The sequence below is a fragment of the Canis lupus genome, chromosome 9 (genome assembly GCF_011100685.1).
Source record: "Canis lupus familiaris isolate Mischka breed German Shepherd chromosome 9, alternate assembly UU_Cfam_GSD_1.0, whole genome shotgun sequence".
Lineage (NCBI taxonomy): Eukaryota > Metazoa > Chordata > Mammalia > Carnivora > Canidae > Canis > Canis lupus.
The window spans coordinates 38,888,748-38,902,274 of NC_049230.1; positions in this window are offsets into that span (position 1 = coordinate 38,888,748).

The following is a 13,527-nucleotide window of genomic DNA, read 5'->3' on the forward strand; positions in this document are numbered from 1 at the left end:
TGGGTTTATGGCATTATTAAAAAGAAGTGTTAAAAACCGACCCTTGACTACAAAGAACACAATGATGGTTACCAGAGGGGAGGCCTGGGTGAGGGGGTGGGGGAAAAGGTGATGGGGAATTAAGAGTACAGTTATCACAATGAGCCCTGAGTATTGTATGGAAACGTTGGATCACTATATTGTACACCCAAAACTAACACTGTATGTTAACTGTAAATAACTGGAATTAAAATAAAATTTTTTAAAAAGAGTGAAAACTGGAAATAGACAAAAGTCCATCAACAGTAGAATGCACAAATTGTGCTATCATAAGCAGAAAACTAAACTTCAGAGAAAATTAATGAACTACTACATATATAATATGCATGAGTCTCAAAAATGTCTTGTTGAGAAAAAGGGAAGCAAATCATATAAGAGAACACACTGTGTGATTCCATTTATATAAAGTGCAAAACTGAAAAAAAATATATATAGTGTTTAAAGATACTTAAGTTGTAAAACCAATAAAGAAAATCAGGAGAATGGTGTAATTAAAAATCAGAATAATGGTTACTTTTGGGGTTAGGTGAGAGGCGTGGTCAAGGAGGAACACACAGAGCTCATAAAATCCATTAATCAGGATCTAAATGTGAAGAAAATGAAACCATTTGAAGAATTTGCATCCCAGGGGGAAAAAAAAGATGTGAAACTTTTAAAAAGTTTATTCTGATTGTTTTCTTAAAATCATAGACTATTAGAGTTAAAAGCATCCTTAGAAACTGGTTCATTTTACTTCTTTATTTTCCAGATGAGAAAACAGAGGCCGGAGTGGGGGAGTGAGCGACCCAAGTCATCCAATTACTGAGTGGGTTGGCCCACCCTGCTCGCCCTGTAGTACCCCTGTGTCACACGCCCTGGCCTAGGCTCCCTCCTTCTGGACTCTCCAGATGGGAAGCTCTCCATCACTCTGCTACACACACCTGGGCCCATCCACTCAGCATCCACCCCCTATCCTCGGAAGCTGCCAGCGTCTCTTACCTGGACTTCTGCCATTGCCTCCTGACTGGTCCTCCCACATTCTCTCTTGCTCTCCAAAAAAATCTGTTTTCCACACAACGAAGAAAAATATTATTTTTTAAAATATTTTATTTATTTATTCATGAGAGAGAGAGAGGCAGAGACACAGGCAGAGGGAGAAGCAGGCTCCATGCAGAGAGCCCGATGTGGGACTCGATCCCGGGTCTCCAGGATCACGCCCTGGGCTGAAGGCAGCGCTAAAAGCACTGAGCCACCCGGCTGCCCATTATTATTTTTTTTAAAGTTAGTTCTTCTCCTTGAATACATTTCTCAGCTGCCTTCCCAATGTACTTTGATTATAATTCAGACTCCTCATGGCCTACCAGTTTCCCTGCCTGCCTCTGACTTCATTTCCTACATTGCCACCCCCACCCCACAGGTTTCATATACCACCCTCACTGACTTTCTTTCTGGAACACTCCAGGCTGGTCTCTGCATGTAGCACAAAGGACCAGTACCCTGCCCACATCCCTCAACTAGGCATTCCATGCCAGTGCCCATCAGCTGACTTCAGCCATGGAAGCCCACTCTGCCCATGAGCCAGGCTGGACTGAAGTGTCTGAGAGCAGCCTTCACCAGTGGCTGATGGGAGCTGGAGTACATTGCCCCTGTTCTCTGGCTCCCTGTGGGATAACCCAGGAGCTTGCTTTGCACTGTCTCCCACCTCAGCCTGGAGGCTGAGTTCTAGTCACCCACAATGGAGCTACCTGATATTCTTTATTTAGTGTTTCCTCATCTTTGTTTTGTACCCCACTCCCTTTCTCATCTTTCCTGCACCTCCCAAATAAATTATTGTCACTTAAATCTTTGTCTCTGGTCTTATTCAGAGGCCAGTGTAAGCTAAGACACTGCACTGGGCCTTGGCACACTATGCTCCCTGCCTAGAACCTTCTACTCCTCCATCTTCTTTTCTTCTTCGGGTCTCAGCGCAAATGCCAAGCCCTTGATCCCTTTCTAGCCATGTGCCTTTGTTACACTTATTTTTTTTTTTTTTAAAGATTTTATTTATTTATTCATGAGAGACACACACACACAGAGAGAGAGAGAGAGAGGGGCAGAGACACAGGCAGAGGGAGAAGCAAGCTCCCTGCGGGGAGCCCAATGCAGGACTTGATCCCAGGACCCCGGAATCACGACCTGAGCTGAGGCAGATGCTCAACCACTGAGCCATCCAGGTGCCCTCTTATGTTTCTTTAGTGATTTATTCTTTTTTTTTAACAATTATTTAAGCCCTTTATTAAAGTGATTTATTCTTTTGAAGTTATCTTGTTTATATAATGAGCCTTGAAAATAATGTCTCTGCAGATGGGTGTTAGTGCTACAAGGGCAAGTGCCTTGTGTATTCTGGTTGTGTATCCTGGTTCACAGGACATAGGACATCTGGCACATAGTAGGCATCCTTTAAAGATTCGTTGACTTGGTTAATGAGTGCTTTTTGTTGCGACTGTATGTCAAATACTGCATCAGGCGTCAGATTTACAGTAGCTATTTGAGTATCTGCATTTATAATTGACATAGCAATTGCTGGTGGGTAAATGAATATTGTGATTGTGTGTTTGAGTGGTTGATTCTCTTTTGTGGGCTTAATCTGCTTCCAACTACTATAAAGTGCTCACAATTGCTCTGCTAATTACAAATCCCGATAAACTCTCCATTAAAGCATATCTTCCAAGTACCTCAGCTCAATAATACTGTTAGAAGGAATTATGTATGGTTGAAAGTAAAAAAAAAAAAAAAAACACACACACACACACCACATTTATTTAATAAGTCTTAAATTCAACTTGCCTTTCTAATGATGTACCTAAGTTCGCAAAGCTGTGCTAAACTTACCTGCTTGCTTCACGACACGGTTCAGATGTTAGCAGGGCTGGCCCCAGGATACACAGAGGCGGGGGGTGGGGGCACAAAGAATGCTCTGTGTGCAGCCCTTGGGAGAAAACTCATCTTCTTGTGTGCTGTGAAATCCCATGTTCAGCTGGCATGAAGCTGCTTTGACACAGGCCTCCCAGGACTCCTGCTCTTTGCTGAGGCGAGCACCTGTGTGTTATTAATCTCTATGCGCCTTTATTTCCTCATTTGTAAAATAGGTTTATAATAATGATTCCGTATTGTTGTGAGGCTTATTGTGAGGCTCAAAGTCATACATGGTGTAACGGACCAAGGAAGCCACAAATCACTGTGAACATATAAAGACAATGGTTGTGACTGGTAGCCACTGCTTCCTGCTTAGAGACAGTCCCCTGTACGTGAGACATGTCTCAGTGATCCGGCTGCAACTGTTGGACCCTGTGAAATGACTAATATGGAAGAAAATGCAAAACTCAAGTGTCTCAGGGTTGGGTTGAGGCACTTTGGGAAAGGCAAGATTTTCAGATGCCCGGAAGGCCACGCAGAAGCAGGACAACGGCTTGAGGAAGCTAGGGCTGCAGGGAGGACTCCGAGCCAGGGAGTGAGCTTGCGTGTGTGCGTGTTCATATGCGTATGATGGCACTGTGGACCCGAATGACAAGACTCAAGTTATAAAGCAGTACATGGAAGTACAGGGAGGAACATATGGTGCCAGACATCCAGAGCAGTGGACGGCTTGGGAGGAAGACAGAAGGCCTCTCAGAGCAGGCGTTTTTGAACAGGAGTGGACACTGACTAGGGGGTGAAACAGGCGAAGGCTACTCCCTTAGAGAGAGGCGCATGTGCAAAGACCAGGGTGCAGAATCCAGTTGAGGGGCATAGAGTGTATATATGGGACTCTAGGTGGTATCGGTCATGGCCAGATTAGGAGGGATGTCGCAGGATAAGCTAAGCTGTTTGGGCAGCACCCAGCAGTGAGTCTCTGCCGCGAACAGTACAAAGCACTGGTTCAGAACTGAAGCCACACTGCTGTGTTTGTATCCCACCTGCCTGATGATTAGGTAAGTAATCCTGGGCAGATTCTCTGTACTTCCATTTCCTTATCTGTGAAATGGGGGTATTGCCCCCTTACTTCCATGGCGTTGATGAACATTAAACAGCCTGACATGTATGGAGTGCTTAGAGTAGTGCCTGGCACACAGTAAAGATAGCTATTAACTACTGTCATTCCTTGGAGGGCTAGGGGACACCAAGATTACGGGATGAACAGAGAGCAAGGAGCCTCTAACCAAGTCTCTGAAGTAACAGCCATAGAGTTTGGAGGAAAACCAGGAAGGCCATCTACCTTAGAAGCCAGGGCAAGAGGAAGCTTCCAGAAGGGTCAACAGGGTCAAGGGTACCAAGAGGTCAGGCAAGGCAAAGCCAAATTGCATTGGATTTAGCATCTAGAAGGTACTGGTGTCTTTACCCACTGCAGTTTTGGTGATGTCATTGGGTCAGAGTCCAGAGAAAAGGTGAGTGGGGAGGAACTGGAGCCAGTGGAGTGAAACATTTCAGCTGTTTGGCTGGAGAGGGATGCAAGCAAGAAGCAACAGTGGTAGAGGAATGGGAGGGTTGGTAGCAAGAAGCAACAGTGATAGAGAGATGGAGGGTTGGTAGCTATTTGTATTGCCAAACACCCATTCTACTCCACCATTATCTCCCGTGAGGTTCATGACCTCTGGTCAGCTACGCAGGGGCAAGATTAGGATCCATAAATTCTAAATAAAGACACTTATGTAGGCAGAGATCAAGAGTGACAGAGCTGAAACAAAAGCTGGGCTACCCATTTCCTCTTCCTTTTCAAGATGCTGGTGAGATTGTGTGCAAGAAGAAAGTGGGCAAGAAGGCATGGGGTGCTTAGTGGCATCTACTTGCTTTATCACACCTGGATCTCCAAGGACCGATCCACTGAAGGTGACGGAGGAAGATGCTGACAGGTTTCTATAATGAGCGCTTAACATACACTGGGTGCCCAACATGCTCCATCTGACTGAATCACATCATATCAGGATAGGAGAAGTCTTTGTTGAGATTTCTAGCTCTAGCAGGAAAGGGTAGACAGCAAGGACCTCCGATCAGCAGAAGGAACACTGTCTATTTCTCCTATCGGCTTCTTCTCCACAACCCCTGCCATGTTGGATCTGCTGGGCTGGCAGCAGCTCTGGTCTTTGACTCTGCTGCAAAGGAGTTGGGAGGCATGACTTGATGGTCATGTGTCACTTGGAGCATGCTGGTGGGAAGTGAAATGCATGCTTCTGGCTCGTTTGGGAAATGTCTTTATGTTGAGAACTTTGGAACAATAAAAGCATAAAGATGTGATTTTGGAAAGTCACCTTCCAAACCAGAGTAGAGGAGATCCAGAGTGGGCTAGAGGAATTTCCAGAGAGTAAATCAACAGATGCTCATCCAACATGAAACAGAAGCATGCCCAGAGGGCTGACAGGGGCAGGGCAGCTTTCGTTCATACTTCCCGTGCAGTCTCTGAGGTGGCCATCTTGACATGCTCAGTTTTTAAATAAGGATCTCTTATTTTGCACTGGATCCTGCAAATTATGTGATCTAGTGTGGCCATGGGCGCAGGTGATGGGACACACAGACTGTGGACCCTGGATGGCTCTGGCAGGCAGCAGCCCTGACTTTGGAAGCTCCCCATGTGAACCTGGCTCCTGAAATTCACCCACCTATGATAAAGCTCGGCGAGCCTGTGGTGGTTGAGAAACAGGACTTGGCCAGTTTAGAATCACCTCTTCAGAGCAGCTGTGAAGGTGCCTGAGACAAAGCAGGCAGGAAGGGAGGAAATACAGAGCACTCTCAAAAACCACGATAGATGAGCGGGGTTTTGTGCTGGAGGTCTTTGCACACAGGTCCACATTAACTGCCTAAGACAGAGCACCATGAACCCAGTTTCACAGATGATGACTTAGAGCTTCAAGAAGATGATTAGAATTGACCAGATGCTAGTAAATGGAAACCTGGATAAAATTCAGGGGTCTGGACCCCATGTCCAGTGCTCTTTCCACGACAGGAGAAGATTGATGTGGAGCTCTGCTGGCTAGCACATCTAAGGCTTCCATTTTGAGAGATGTGGAGTCTGAGCTCAGTGAACAATCTGTAGTCAGTTCAGGGCACTTGGGAGCTTATGGGGCCAGATCCGGTGATGGAAGCATCTCTGGGGGATGGCCAGGTCTGAGCTGAGCCCTGGTGCCAAGCTGGAGGAACATAGGCAAAAGGACATTTTTGCCCAGGCCAACCTGGGCTCGTAGGTCTTTGGGCACAGGGTGAACTGGGAATTGGGCTGTGGGCTGTGGAGGGACCCAGACTGTCCACTTGCCATTATAAGAAAGGAAGGGCTCCCCAAGGGGCTTTCCCAGCAATTAGTGGATGTGTCACCTGAATCACCAGTGGCCTTGCTGATTTTGGTGGGCATATAGTAGGGTTGAATTGCTGCCACTTCCTGCCCCTGCATCTTTGCTCTGCAGGGTGGAAATGCTGGGGCATTTTTTTCCACCACTCCCTGCAAATTTGGCACCATGCCCTGGCCTCCAGGTGGGCCGCGGGCTTTCCAGCATCTTAGGGGCCCTGATCATGCCCATTTTCTCTCTCTGGCCACAGCACACCTCTTTGAACAAGATCACAAAGCCAGAACATCACAGAGGAAGACCTTGACCTGGGAGTTAAGAGGTGGGGCTGTCTTCAGGGCTCTGTCCCTGGGTCCCCATGTGGCAACTCACCTTGCCTTTTGGGACCCCAGATCCTCATCTGTCATGTGAGATGACCCACCCCAAATCTTCCTAGGGGATCTTCCTGCTTTGTGAGGGTTGGGACCCACAGAGAAAAGGACGAAAGGGCTGGTGTTCTGCTGGGTGCCCACTATCTGTGGTGCACACTGGATCCCTGCCAACTCCTTGAATACTTACCGGGACTCTGCAAGGTAGATATTTCATATTCAGGGCCAAACAGCTCAGGAAACACAAAACTGAGTCTACGACACATTCTCAATCCAAACCTATGTCTTAGAAACCTAGGAGGTTTCTTTGAGCTTCTGACTTCTGGGTGCTTTCTAAGTTCCAAATGAAGCATCTCAAATGTGGTCCAAGGCTCCTAGGGTCGGGGGGAGGGACTGACGTGGCTTTCAGAGGCTAGCATCAGCCCTGTGAGGCTCTGCTGCCCTTGATTCTCACCAGGAGGGGAAGGGTGACCTCCCAGCAGTCCCCCTCAGTGGAATAGGTCTGATCCAAGGGCCAGTTCCACTGGGGATGGATGTGGGGGATGTTTAGGGCATGGGCAGGAGTCTGCCCAAACTTGGAGACTCAGAGAGTCATTAAAGGCCAAGCTAGAAAGGGAGTCAGTGGGCATCCAGCCCAGGGACTTTGGATGGAGTGAAGTGGTGGGATTGGGTTATCTGGGGATCCTCCAACTGCCCTGGACTTAGAATAGACTCTCCCCAACCCCCCATGATGGGGTTCTAGCATGTGTCTTTTGATGAAAGCTTCCCAAATAATTCATTACAAATTCCATTTCCGGGGAAAGAATCCCTGATTTAGGCCAACATTCTCACTTTTTAGGTGAATAAATTGAGGCCCAGAGAGACGGAGTAACCTGCCCAAGGTTCCACAGAAAATAAGCAGGAGAGCTTAGAGACCTCATATCCTGATTTTCACACTGAGCCCCACCTCCTCACCTGTCACCCCTTCTGGACTCATTCAAACAGTTGTCCTTCAAGCTCTAATAAAAGCTCTCAATCCAAATCACAAATCTGGCTGCACACCCCTGTACCGAGCAAAAGATTGCTTAAGACAGTCTCCTGCCAGGGCCCTGGGTGGCTCAGTGGTTGAGCGTCTGCCTTTGGCTCAGGGCATGATCCCGGGGTCCTGGGATCAAGTCCCGCATCAGGCTCTCTGCAGGGAGTCTGCTTCTCCCTCTGTCTATGTCTCTTCGTGTCTCTCATGAATAAATAAATAAAAATCTTAAACAAACAAACAAGGCAGTCTCCTGCCAGTAGGGTCGAGTCCCAAGACCAGAGTCTCATAAACAGGATCTTGAGAAACCTGTCCCATAGTTCTCCCAGCCTCGCTTCCAGCCACTCCGGTAGCCCAGATGCTTGCCCTGAGCTCTAGAGACACCAGCCTATACACTGACTACCAACATGCTGTGAAGCAACTCTTCATTTTTCCTTAAATAGTATGTCATGTTTATTTTCACACAAGCCTGTTAAAGGTATTATTATTATTATCCCGATTTAGACGTGAGGTTCAAGGTTGAGCAACAAGTAGAAGTCAATCATTCTAGGAATGCCTAGTAGAGCTGGGGAAGCTGGAAGCTGGGCGTCTCTCCAGAGCTCAAGCCAGCCAGCCCATCCCGCCCAGCAAAATACCCCTTCACCCTCCCTTCCCCCGGTGGAGGTGCCACCCTGCGCCCCAACCGGATGGGGCGTGCACAGCCTCCAGCCTGCACATGATGGCAGTCCTGCCTTGTCTGTGCCACTTACTGGTTTTCGTGTCTGTTTCCCTCTCTAAGTTCCAGCTCTCGCAGTCAGGTGGGCTCTCAAACCTGATTGCCTGCACAGGAGCTGACAGTGGACCCTCTGAAGATGTCTGGCAAGCAAATGAGTAAATGAAAGAACAGATGAATGAATGAGCACATAAGGAACTCAGACTCAGCACCCAGAATGGTGCCCATCAACACACTTAGACGTTGCAAGCAGCCTGATGTCCATCCATGTGCGTGAGGCAGGAGAGACGGTACAGGGCAGTACAGACAAGCACAGGATTTGGGCCAGAGCTCCCCACCCTCATTCTGTCACGTACTACCAGCATGACTCCTATAAGTCCAGGGCTTCTATTTCTCATCTGTGACACGGGGACGATGATAGTGATAAGACCTTTCCTTCCTCCTTCAGCAAACAGTCACTGGACACCCACCCTGTGTTTGGGCATGAAATGCAGACCACAGCAGAGGGACTCCTGCCCCCTGGGAGCTTCCAGACAAGGCAGGGCAAGGGGGTCACCAGGCAGTGACAATAGTGCGAGTGGCCTGCAAGAGAAGCGAGCTTGGTTCACCCAGGGAGCTCGGCCGGGACAGCCGTGGCAGTTACCCTGCTCAGGATGGAACAGATGGCCCAAGCAAAAGGGCATAGAGTCCTGGCACGTGTGCAGAACAGTGACAGCGTCCTGTCAGCCACATCATGCAGGACTTTGTAAGCCAAGCCAAGACATCTGTACCTCACCCCAGCACAGCGGAGCTCGCTACTGTCAGCGCCGTAGCTCAATGCTGTGGATGCACGTTGAAAAGCCAGGGACCGTCCCTGCCGTGGCATTGTGTGGGCACCCAGGTTTGCCTGCTGCTATGAGAGAAGTCTGATGTGTCCTTCATGTTGTCACTGATGAGTAAGAGCAGCCCCCTGAAAAGAACAAAAGTGTTGGATGTTAGAAATAGAGGACAATGGGGTCTTGGCAGAGGGAGAGAAGTGCAGGAAAATACCAGACAAGGCTTGGAACTCCAAGGTGTTTGGGTGCTGAGGGGCCTTGCTGTGGGCTGGCCTCATGCTCACGAGAGGAGCCAGGGCCCATGCAGGGCCGGGGGCCGGAGAGGGCCCTGTGCTCACGTGGGCGACCCCAGAAAGCTTGCCTGGGTGCCTGGGCAGCACTGGGTAGAAGGGAAAGGGACCAGGTGGGGTGGTCCCAGCTCTGGGTGGGGAGGTGGTGGCAGCCCCCAGGTCACGTGATGAAGCGTCAGCTGCTCCGGGATCGAGGGGCGAAGGGGAGAGGAGAGCAGTTTCAGTGAGCATCTTTCACTATGTGTCAGGCCCCGGGGGAAGTACTTCCATGTGCTCTGCAGCTCACAGGACGCTCTGTCTCTTTTGGAGCACTTACAGTTTAGGGTGGTTCTCAGTACCTGCCTCCCTGAGGGACGCTGTAAGCCCCACGAGGGCAGGGCCGGTGCCCACCTTGTGCCCACCATATCCCCAGGAGCTAGTGTATAGCAGGTGCCTCACAATGATTTTGAATGATACAAATTTCTTTTCTTTTCCTCTCCCCTGTCTCCTTTCCTCCTCCTTCTTTCTCTCCCCCACTTTCTTTCTTCCTCCCTTGTTCTAAGACCAGGTGAGAAATCTCATGGAATCCTGCAAATAGTACAAAGTTGGGTTAAAGTGTTGGGAGCTTATCTTCAAAATAATGAGGACAGTCCTGCACCAGTCCAGCTGGCCGCGGATTTCATAATGATAGAACTAAAATTCAGGAGCGTTAAATTACTTGCCCAAGGTCACACAGCTAACAAGAGGTAGGGCTGCGATCTGACCCGGTTATCTTAGAAGACGTAACATACTTCCTCTCTAAGTGAGGGAACTGGGAAAACTTGGTCCCCAAGATGGACTAAGCTTGGCCAGAATTTCTGTAGTCGTGATACTGAGCAAAGGACTCCTTCTCCATGGGTTTCTGTGTCCTGGTCGGTAAGGATCAGGCTGAAATATAACTGGAGAGCAAGCAGGCTCCAGTCTGTGCAAGTCCACTCTTGCACACACACACCCCCACCACCGGAGGAAATGACCTTGAGATGGATCTACACCGGCAGAGCTCTTTCCAGTCTGGAACCATCCTGTCAGTATCTTTTACTACTTTGTAGAAGTTAACTAATAAGAAAACCCTCCTACAGGCACTTCTTGGTTTTTAAACCTCTAACTAAGAAAAGGGTTATACCTGGCTATGAATAATAGGTTCAGTGTTTGTGCTGAGTATTTCTCATCTATCAGTCCATCCCATGCCAACATGCCCCATCTTGGGTAAGTGCCAGCATGTTTTTTTTAATGGTGTTTATTTTTTGTTTTAAAATTTTATTTATTTATTTATGAGAGACACAGGGAGAGAGGCAGAGACATAAGCAGAGGGAGAAGCAGGCTCCCTGTGGGGAGCCCACTGCAGGACTGGATCCCAGGACTCTGGGACCACGCCCTGAGCTGAAGGCAGATGCTCAACTACTGAGCCACCCAGGCATCCCAAGTGCCAGCATGTTTTATCGAGTTATTACTTGGCACTCGCCTTCATGCAGGCCTACAGCAGAAGATGTCAAGTTGGAATATGGGCGATGCCCATGTGGAGCTCCAGGCATCTAGGTCATCATATCCTCCAGTTGGATCCACCCAGTTCTGAGGGGAAGGTGAGAGAATGACTAAATCTTTCTGTTCCTCTTTTCCCATCCTGGGCTTGTGGTGGACACAGTGAGAAGGAGGAGGAAAAGTAAGTTTCTGGAGGGGCAGCACCCTGACCCCTTCATGAGTGGGCCAGGCAGCATGCCTGGGAGGAAGGCAAGAATGAGGAATTTTCTGAGTGGCCATGTTGCTTCTCTCCACGTCCCAAGTGAGTCTGAAAGCCCTAGGGCTACATTTTTTTAAAAAAGATTTTATTTATTTATTCATGAGAGACACGCAGAGAGAGGCAGAGGGACAAGTAGGCTCCATGCAGGGAGCCCGACGCGGGACTCGACCCCAGGACCTCAGGATTATGACCTAAGCCAAAGGCAGACAGACAGTCAACCACTGAGCCACCCAGGCGCCCCTAGGGCTACATGGTTACAGTCAGTACTGTTACCTCCCTTCTCCCCCCAGCCTGCTAAAATGACAGTAAAGGAATACAGAAGCATCAGTCTGCAAGGACAAAGAGACTAACAGAGCAGCAACAGTGGATCAGTGATTTCTAGGACTTCAGGTACTTTTTGGGTGGCAGGCAGCAGCTGGTGGGATCAATGGGAACACAAGCAGAGCAGCCGATAGCTGTGGTCCTTGCTGGAGGTGTGTTCTCAGAGGTGGCTACGCACAGAGCTCAGATGATCAGATGGTCTCAGAGTCTACTGTCCATCCCATCTCCGTGACAAATTCTCAGTACAACCTTGAGTAAGTCCATTTCTTCCTCCCGAGACTCCTCTTTTCCCATCTGTAACATGTAGAGACCGTACTGGATACGTGATTCTTCTGGTGCCTGAATTTCCTGGAGTTTTTTTTTCCCCCTCAACATGTATAGGCACATAAGTTTTGATTCTGATTCTGAAATGGGGCTAAGGCATTAGCATTTTTTCAAACGCTCTCCCAGGAAGCTTTAAAAGCCTGCGCTGCTTATGGTCTTTGAGGACCCATTCAACTCTGATATGCCGGGACTCTCTCCTGCCCAGGTGTTAGTTTGGAGAATACACTGGGCTGGGCTGGGGGAGGCAGCAGGGATATAAGATTTTCTGGTGGGACATCTAGGTCACAGGGGGCTTTGAAAGAGTCTGAGTGCTCATTTGCTGGGGACAGCAGAAGTCTCTAAAGGGGGACGGTGGTATTTGAAAAGGATAGAAAGCCCACAGAGGGAGACAGTAAGGAGGACCTTGCAGGTGGAGGTCACAGCGGGAACAAAATCCTAACGGTAGGAAAGCTTGTGGCATGTTCAGGGAATTGCAAATATTCAAATTTGGAGACCTAGCACGAGGAGCCGTGAAAGTCCAGGTGCGCACCCTGTGCTTCATCCAGTTGACAATGGGGAGCCATGCAGACCTTTGAGCTGGAGAGTGCATGACCAAAGTAGATCAGTCTTGTCAACCTCTATGGTTTATAATGCCTGACGATTCTAATACACAGGTTCGGCCCAGCTACCTTTGCTGGAGCACCTACTACGATGTTCTCCATGCCAAGCACTACTCACAATGTCCTCATGACACGGCCGCTCCGTAGCTGTACAGCCACATCCTCTTTCCCACCATTTCCCCACCCAATTCACTTTCTTTACTCCTCTGGCATCTCTGAATGAGCATGCTCCTTCCATGCCTCCCTGCCCATATACAAGCCCCTAACTCTGGTGGCATGTCCTTCCCACCTCAGCCCTTCTGCAGAAGGCTCTGCTTGAAGAGCATTCCCCCAGGAGACCTCTCAGATGGTCCTGGGCAGCTCCTGGTCCTCCCCAGTCCCCTCCAGATGGCACATCCACTGCTGACCTTACACTGTGCAGCTTTTACTAGTTAACCTGTGAATTGAAGGGCAGCGGCTCGAGATTGGGCACTGCCTCGTAATGGCAGCTGTCTTTCCTGGGGCTCCCTGAGGATCCAGAGCAGAGCAAGCTGTTGAGAAGTAGAGTGATTGAAAAAATAGCAAGAGCAATGATCTGGGCTGGGCAATTGACCTAGTGGCTCTCATTTAACTTCCATCGTGGTGTCTCTTTGGGACATGCGTCACTATTTCCGTCTTGCAGTCTATGTGACTGGGGCTACATGAGTTTGTGCAACCGCTGATCTGCAGACCTGGGATAGAGCACAGGTGTGCCTCAGCCCTGGTCCTCCTCTCCATCATGTTCAGGGCCAGCAGCTCCAGCCTAGGACGGAAATGGGTGGGGTCAGAGGAGCCACAGGCAACTTTCTTTCCCTCACCTATCTCCTCTTCCCACTCAACCGGGACAACTCCTACTCATTCTCTCAAGATTTTTATCTGCTACTGCACTCGGGGGAAGTTTCCTCATCCCTCTCACACCACCCAGGAAAGATGGGGGAAGGAGTGTTCCATGTGGTCATTTGGCGTAATTATCTCTCCTCCCTGTGACTCCCCCACCTCTGCAC